This window comes from Myxine glutinosa, chromosome 13, assembly GCF_964187855.1.
Source record: "Myxine glutinosa chromosome 13, kmMyxGlut1.1, whole genome shotgun sequence".
Lineage (NCBI taxonomy): Eukaryota > Metazoa > Chordata > Myxini > Myxiniformes > Myxinidae > Myxine > Myxine glutinosa.
In genome coordinates, this window is record NC_136273.1 from 84,223,247 (window position 1) to 84,231,699 (window position 8,453).

General features: G+C 42.9%; 1 long non-coding RNA gene across 1 annotated transcript; it reads left to right on the top strand.

Annotated features, from left to right (window-relative positions):
* Positions 1-5,116: 5,116 nt before the first annotated feature.
* LOC144888699 (uncharacterized) lies at positions 5,117-8,031 on the top strand. Its single transcript, XR_013621240.1, has 3 exons — positions 5,117-5,189; positions 7,538-7,692; positions 7,972-8,031. It is a non-coding gene; the product is annotated as an uncharacterized LOC144888699 (long non-coding RNA).
* The last annotated feature ends 422 nt before the right edge of the window (positions 8,032-8,453 follow it).

The window sequence follows — 8,453 nt, forward strand, 5'->3', positions numbered from 1 at the left end:
ACCGGCTTTGCCGGCTACTAGTACCGACTGCAAAGCCGCAATGAGCCGGTGAAGCCAAAGCCTCTTGCCACTATTTTACCCATCACTATGGCATCAGTAGGTTATGTAGTTGGTAGTAGGTAGGTGTAGTAGGTACCGTACCTGGTAAGACTTGGTAAAAGAGAAGAGCAGACAGTCCTCCCCAATGGCAATACCTGCATACAATAAATGTCACAAGAAGCTTAAGGAAGTAACTATACGATGTGCTAGCTTAGGGCCTATTTTAAGAAATTTTAACTGGGCTTAACATACGTTTTCACAGTATGTGTTTCGTCTTCTAACTTCAGTCGCTGTCAGGCGCCAGGGCTGGTTCTCTGACTCTCCGGGCACTGCGGCTTCCTCCACCAGAAGAAGTTAGCTTGCAGTGATTAATTCGGTGAATTCCGTCTCAACTTCGGATATTTCTGGCCGTGAAAAACTATCCGTATTTCTAAACTAAATATGTAAACCGCTTATACCGTATTTCTGGCCGTGAAAAACTATCCCATACGGCCGCGAGATTTCTAAAAAATAATTCTTTGTCAATGTTAGAATATTTGACGCCGTTTTCACACTCCGAAACGCGTAATAATCTTTAAAAAAACATTTTTTCAAATGCTCGAATCTCATTGGTTCTGGTGTTTGATGACGATTTTCGTTGAAGATAACGAGGTTGGTCTTATATGGCCGCGAGATTTCTAAAAAATAATTCTTCGTCAATGTTAGAATATTTGACGCCGTTTTCACCCTCCGAAACGCGTAATAAGTTAAAAAAAAAAAATTTTTCAAATGCTCGAAGCTCATTTGTTCTGGTGTTTGATGACGATTTTCGTTGAAGATAACGAGGTTGGTCTTAACTTATTTTAATTACAAATTAGAGGTGCATTAGATTGTGAATCAAAGAACGACGGGTGAAACAAACTCCTATTGAACTCTTTCGCAATTGTTTTATGCAAACTCCCGCATCCGGTTGATGGCGGCCACCATTGAGTGATTTCATTTTAGAAATATTTTTGCAAATGCTCGACTCTCATTGGGTCTGGTGTTTGGTGACGCGTTTCGTTGAAGATAACCAGGCCCGTGCGGGCCGATGTTGGTCTTAAAGTATTTTAATAATACATTGGAGGTGCATAGGATTGTGAATCAAACAATGACGGGTGAAAGAAACTCCGAATGAACGTTTTAAATTTGTTATGCATACTTCCGCATCCGCAAGATGGCGGCCTCCACTGCGCTTCGGAATTCTCGAGCCAAGGCATAATCAGGTTTTCAACATAATACGTACGCGTTTATTGACAACACCGGCTTCGCCGGCTACTAGTACCGACTGCAAAGCCGCAATGAGCCGGCGAAGCCAAAGCCTCTTGCCACTATTTTACCCATCACCATGGCATCAGTAGGTTAGGTAGTTGGTAGTAGGTAGGTGTAGTAGGTACCGTACCTGGTAAGACTTGGTAAAAGAGAAGAGCCGACAGTCCTCCCCAATACCTGCATACCTCTTGCCACTATTTTACCCATCACCATGGCATCAGTAGGTTGGGTAGTTGGTAGTAGGTAGGTAGGTAGTTGGTAGTAGGTAGGTGTAGTAGGTACCGTACCTGGTAAGACTTGGTAAAAGAGAAGAGCAGACAGTCCTCCCCAATACTTGCATACAATAAATGTCACAAGAAGCTTAAGGAAGTAACTATACGATGTGCTAGCTTAAGGCCTATTTTAAGAAATTTTAACTGGGCTTAACATACGTTTTCACAGTATGTGTGTAGTCTTCTAACTTCAGTCGCTGTCAGGACTGGTTCTCTCCGGGCACTGCGGCTTCCTCCACCAGAAGAAGTTAGCTTGCAGTGATTAATTCGGTGAATTCCGTCTCAACTTCGGATTTTTCCGGCCGTGAAAAACTATCCGTATTTCTAAATATGTAAACCGCTTATACCATATTTCTGGCCATGAAAAACTATCCCATACAGCCGCGAGATTTCTAAAAAATAATTCTTCGTCAATGTTAGAATATTTGACGCCGTTTTCACCCTCCGAAATGCGTAATAATATTTTTTCAAATGCTCGAATCTCATTGGTTCTGGTGTTTGATGACGATTTTCGTTGAAGATAACGAGGTTGGTCTTAACGTATTTTAATTACTAATTAGAGGTTTCATTAGATTGTGAATCAAAGAAGGACGGGTGAAACAAACTCCTATTGAACTTTTTCGCAATTGTTTTATGCAAACTTCCGCATCCGGTCGATGGCGGTCTCCATTGAGTGATTTCATTTTAGAAATCTTTTTGCAAATGGTCGACTCCCATTGGGTCCGGTGTTTGGTGACGCGTTTTGTTGAAGATAACCAGGCCCGTGCGGGCCGATGTTGGTCTTAAATTATTTTATTAATACATTGGAGGTGCATAAGATTGTGAATCAAACGATGACAGGTGAAAGAAACTCCTAATGAACGTTTTAAATTTGTTATGCATACCTCCGCATCCGCAAGATGGCTGCGTGCGTCCACAGCGCTTCGGATTCTCGAGCCAAGGCATAATCAGGTTTTCAACATAATACGTAGTCGTTTATTGACAACACCGGCTTCGCCGGCTACTAGTACCGACTGCAAAGCCGCAATGAGCCGGCGAAGCCAAAGCCTCTTGCCACTATTTTACCCATCACTATTGCATCAGTAGGTTAGGTAGTTGGTAGTAGGTAGGTGTAGTAGGTACCGTACCTGGTAAGACTTGGTAAAAGAGAAGAGCAGAGAGTCCTCTCCATTGGCAATACGTGCATACAATACATGTCACAAGAAGCTTAAGGAAGTAACTATACGATGCGCTAGCTTAGGGCCTATTTTAAGAAATTTTAACTGGGCTTAACATACGTTTTCACAGTACCGTATGTGTGTCGTCTTCTAACTTCAGTCGCTGTCAGGCGCCAGGGCTGGTTCTCTGACTCTCCGGGCACGGCAGCTTCCTCCACCAGAAGACGTTAGCTTGCAGTGATTAATTCGGTGAATTCCGTCTCAACTTCGGATATTTCCGGCCGTGAAAAACTATCCGTATTTCTAAACTAAATATGTAAACCGCTTATACCATATTTCTGGCCGTGAAAAACTATCCCATATGGCCGCGAGATTTCTAAAATATAATTCTTTGTCAATGTTAGAATATTTGATGCCGTTTTGACCCTCCGAAATGCGTAATAATATTTTTTCAAATGCTCGAATCTCATTGGTTCTGGTGTTTGATGACGATTTTCGTTGAAGATAACGAGGTTGGTCTTAACGTATTTTAATTACTAATTAGAGGTTTCATTAGATTGTGAATCAAAGAACCACGGGTGAAACAAACTCCGATTGAACTTTTTCGCAATTGTTTTATGCAAACTTCCGCATCCGGTCGATGGCGGTCTCCATTGAGTGATTTCATTTTAGAAATATTTTTGAAAAATGCTCGACTCTCATTGGGTCCGGTGTTTGGTGACGCGTTTTGTTGAAGATAACCAGGCCCGTGCGGGCCGATGTTGGTCTTAAATTATTTTATTAATACATTGGAGGTGCATAAGATGGTGAATCAAACAATGACGGTTGAAAGAAACTCCTAATGAACGTTTTAAATTTGTTATGCATACTTCCGCATCCGTAAGATGGCTGCGTCCACTGCGCTTCGGATTCTCGAGCCAAGGCATAATCAGGTTTTCAACATAATACGTACTCGTTTATTGACAACACTGGCTTCGCCGGCTACTAGTACCGACTGCAAAGCCGCAATGAGCCGGCGAAGCCAAAGCCTCTTGCCACTATTTTACCCATCACTATGGCATCAGTAGGTTAGGTAGTTGGTCGTAGGTAGGTGTAGTAGGTACCGTACCTGGTAAGACTTGGTAGGTAGTTGGTAGTAGGTAGGTAGGTAGGTAGTTGGTAGTAGGTAGGTGTAGTAGGTACCGTACCTGGTAAGACTTGGTAAAAGAGAACAGCAGACAGTTCTCCCCAATACCTGCATACAATAAATGTCACAAGAAGCTTAAGGAAATAACTATACGATGTGCTAGCTTAAGGCCTATTGTAAGAAATTTTAACTGGGCTTAACATACGTTTTCACAGTATGTGTGTAGTCTTCTAACTTCAGTCGCTGGCAGGACTGGTTCTCTCCGGGCATGGCGGATTCTTCCACCCGAAGAAGTTAGCTTGCAGTGATTAATTCGGTGAATTCCGTCTCAACTTCGGATATTTCCGGCCGTGAAAAACTATCCGTATTTCTAAACTAAATATGTAAACCGCTTATACCGTATTTCTGGCCGTGAAAAACTATCCCATACGGCCGCGAGATTTCTAAAAAATAATTCTTCGTGAATGTTAGAATATTTGACGCCGTTTTCACCGTCCGAAACGCGTAATGAGCTAAAAAAAAAAAAAATTCTTTTTCAAATGCTCGAATCTCATTGGTTCTGGTGTTTGATGACGATTTTCTTTGAAGATAATGAGGTTGGTCTTAACGTATTTTAATTACTAATTAGAGGTTCATTAGATTGTGAATCAAAGAACGACGGGTGAAACAAACTCCTATTGAACTCTTTCGCAATTGTTTTATGCAAACTTCCGCATCCGGTCGATGGCGGCCACCATTGAGCGCTTTCATTTTAGAAATATTTTTGCAAATGCTCGACTCTCATTGGATCCGGTGTTTGGTGACGCATTTTGTTGAAGATAACCAGGCCCGTGCGGGCCGATGTTGGTCTTAAATTATTTTATTAAAACATCGGAGGTGCATAAGATTGTGAATCAAACGACGACGGGTGAAAGAAACTCCTAATGAACGTTTTAAATTTGTTAGGCATACTTCCGCCTCCGCAAGATGGCTGCGCCCACTGCGCTTCGGATTCTCAAGCCAAGGCATAATCAGGTTTTCAACATAATACGTACTCGTTTATTGACAACACCGGCTTCGCCGGCTATAAATTATTTTATTAATACATCGGAGGTGCATAAGATTGTGAATCAAACGACGACGGGTGAAAGAAACTCCTAATGAACGTTTTAAATTTGTTATGCATACTTCCGCCTCCGCAAGATGGCTGCGCCCACTGCGCTTCGGATTCTCGAGCCAAGGCATAATCAGGTTTTCAACATAATACGTACTCGTTTATTGACAACACCGGCTTCGCCGGCTATTACCACCGCTACTTTGTGTCAGGTGAGGATAGCCTAGAGAATCTCCACACACCTATAAACTGTGACCCTGGTGTTTTTCATGGAGGGTAATTAATCCATCAATGTGTGCACCGTCCCTCGGAAACATGTAAATCCAGGGGACCCATCGACTAGCATTGCCATTATTTAGTGACTTTAAAGGTCCCATAGTCTCAGCAAAATATCTCAAAAAGTTGTGGACGGATTCGGACGGAATTTGGTGGAGAGGTTGTGTGTGTGACGAGGACAATTCGATTCGATTTTGTTGAAAATCTGAATATGTATTCGGATATGAGAATTATTTAATTTTTAAAGTGATTCTTCACCATTGGGAGATTGGGCCAAAAACGATATATAGCAGGATATCTCAAAAAGTTATGAATGGATTAGGACGAAACTTGGTGGAGATAGTGGGTGTCTGACAAGGACTAATCGATTCGATTTTGGTGAAGATCTGAATATGGATTCGGATATGAGAATTATTTAATTTTTCAAGTGATTCTTCACCATTGGGAGATCGGGCTAAAAACGATACATAGTAGGATATCTCAAAAAGTTATGGATGGATTCGGACGAAACTTGGTGGAGATAGTGGGTGTCTGACAAGGACTAATCGATTCGATTTTGGTGAAGATCTGAATATAGATTCGGATATGAGAATTATTTAATTTTTTAAGTGATTCTTCACCATTGGGAGATTGGACCAAAAACGATATATAGCAGGATATCTCAAAAAGTTATGAATGGATTAGCACGAAACTTGGAGGAGATAGTGGGTGTCTGACAAGGACTAATCGATTCGATTTTGGTGAAGATCTGAATATGGATTCGGATATGAGAATTATTTAATTTTTCAAGTGATTCTTCACCATTGGGAGATCGGGCTAAAAACGATACATAGTAGGATATCTCAAAAAGTTATGGATGGATTAGGACGAAACTTGGTGGAAATGGTGTGTGCGTGACAAGGACTAATCGATTCGATTTTGGTGAAGATCTGATTATGGATTCGGATATGAGAATTATTTAATTTTCAAGTGATTCTTCACCATTGGGAGAAAGGGCTAAAAACGATACATAGCCGGATATCTCAAAAAGTTATGGATGGATTAGGACGAAACTTGGTGGACAGGTTGTGCGTGTGACAAGGAAGAATCGATTCAATTTTGGTGAAGATCCTGATCCAGCTAGTATAATTTTTAAAGTGATTCTTCACCATTGAGTGATATGCTCAACCAGGTGGAGGTGTGCCCTCTACTGAGTGCCGTTCTAGTTTCATATGCAGCCTGTGGCTGCTGGGTGCATCATTTTTTTTTTCAGGAGGTGCAGCTGTGCCACTGATGCAGTGCTCCCGTTACCAGTAAGCTGGTGCTCATTTTACGGACCTCGGAAGGATGACAGGCAGGAGTCATTCCACGTGGTGTTAGTTAAACAGCGCAGCTTGGGCTCGAACTCAAGACCTAGCCAGGCACCGTAACCGTTAAGCCAGCACAAGGCTTCGGTCCCATGGTGTATCTCGTGGAGGGTAGACGAGTTATTGCCGGCACCCTGAACAAATTACAAATTCCTGACTAAATAGGAGGTAGCATGTGGTTTGCTGATCTCGGTTAAACTCCTCGACACCAGGTTGAACTACTTACTTTATCATAGTGTGGTTGCTGTACAGGCTGCAGATGCTACAGTCATTCAACAAAATCGCACTTTCAGGTTTTCAATGTCACCATTGTGCCCCCAAATGTCCCCAAATGCCCCCAACGTTTCTACCAGTCAGCCGGGAAAAGTTAGTTTTTTGATTGACAGCTGGCATGGCCTGTCGTTTGACCTTCACATGGCTGGAATTTGGCCAGGGTGCCGGTGATAACTCACCTCCTCTTTGCGAACGACACAGTGAGATCTTTAACCCACGGACATTGCTGATAGGCAGGTCCTCAAATTTGGTGCACAATATTGATGCCACCTGCAGGGGAAACACCAGGTTGACAGTTTATGGCCGTGTCGAGCTTTGAACCCAGGCTAGAGCAGCTCATGGACAAGTGTGCACCCCTCCCGGTCGAGGCTATCCTGCCAGCCCTCAGCTTGCAGCCGAAAGCCTCAGGAAATCGACTATATTTCGTCTGTTTATCGAGCAGAAAAGCCCTGCTGGGCAAAAAGTAGCAATATGTCCAACGTGTGTACACAAAGTGGTTGCATGTCACGATTGAACGTCTATGTCAATATATACTTGAACATTAAAGTATAAAAGTCGTTACACTCTCAGGAATCAAGAATATATGTGTAGCTTTTCTTTGTTTTAACAAACCCTTTTTATTGCACCCTTCCTCCCCCTCCCCCCTTCCCCCCTCATGTCTGCAGAGCGAGATGAAGTTGAATCGAGCAGATCGAAACTCTATTGGCTAAAGCTCTTGCACAAGCGCTCATTCACTTCCAGACTTTCACAGAGATGCTTTAAAGTCCACACACCACGTATGGTTTTGGTCGTGACGTGCCCTCATCAAGGACAGGTGGAGGTAAATGGACCCTCAAACCATATATCTCAACTCCAACTTTTCCTGGGAAGTGTGGGTTGTCTCTTGCTGTCCTATGTTCATCTACGCTCTATTCACTCGACCGAAATGAAAGAATGTATCGCAAGCTGGCCGAACATGTACTCCATAGTATATATATATTTTTACATTGCCATGAATTCCTTGGAGTGTGTATTCCTGAAATGTCCCTATTACTGAGCTTTCCCATGATTTTTCCTTGCAAAACAAAACAAAATCCGCATCTTTCCCCCTTTGTCTCAGGCTCAGTCCATTCGGGATCCCCAATGGAACGAACGCCTTTTCCAAACGAGAACGTCACGGACACGCTAATGCACAATGGATATCCTTGTGCGATGCTGGAGCAGTTATAGGATCTCTGGTCACGCTGCAGCAACCCTGGAACACCGCTATGGAGCGGCTTCAAGTGCTTTTGTAAACAGGTGTGCATTTTCGTACACACACACACACACACACACACACACACACACACACACACACACACATACCTAACTTAGCTATAACCTGGTGTGTGTGTGTGTGTGTGTGTGTGTGTTTCTGTGTGTGTGTGTGTGTGTGTGTGTGTGTGTGTGTGTGTGTGTGTGTGTGTGTGTGTGTGTGTATGCGTGTATGTGTATATACATGTGTGTGTGTGTGTGTTTCTGTGTGTGTGTGTGTGTGTGTGTGTGTGTGTGTGTGTGTGTGTGTGTGTGTGTGTGTGTGTGTGTGTATGTATGCGTGTATGT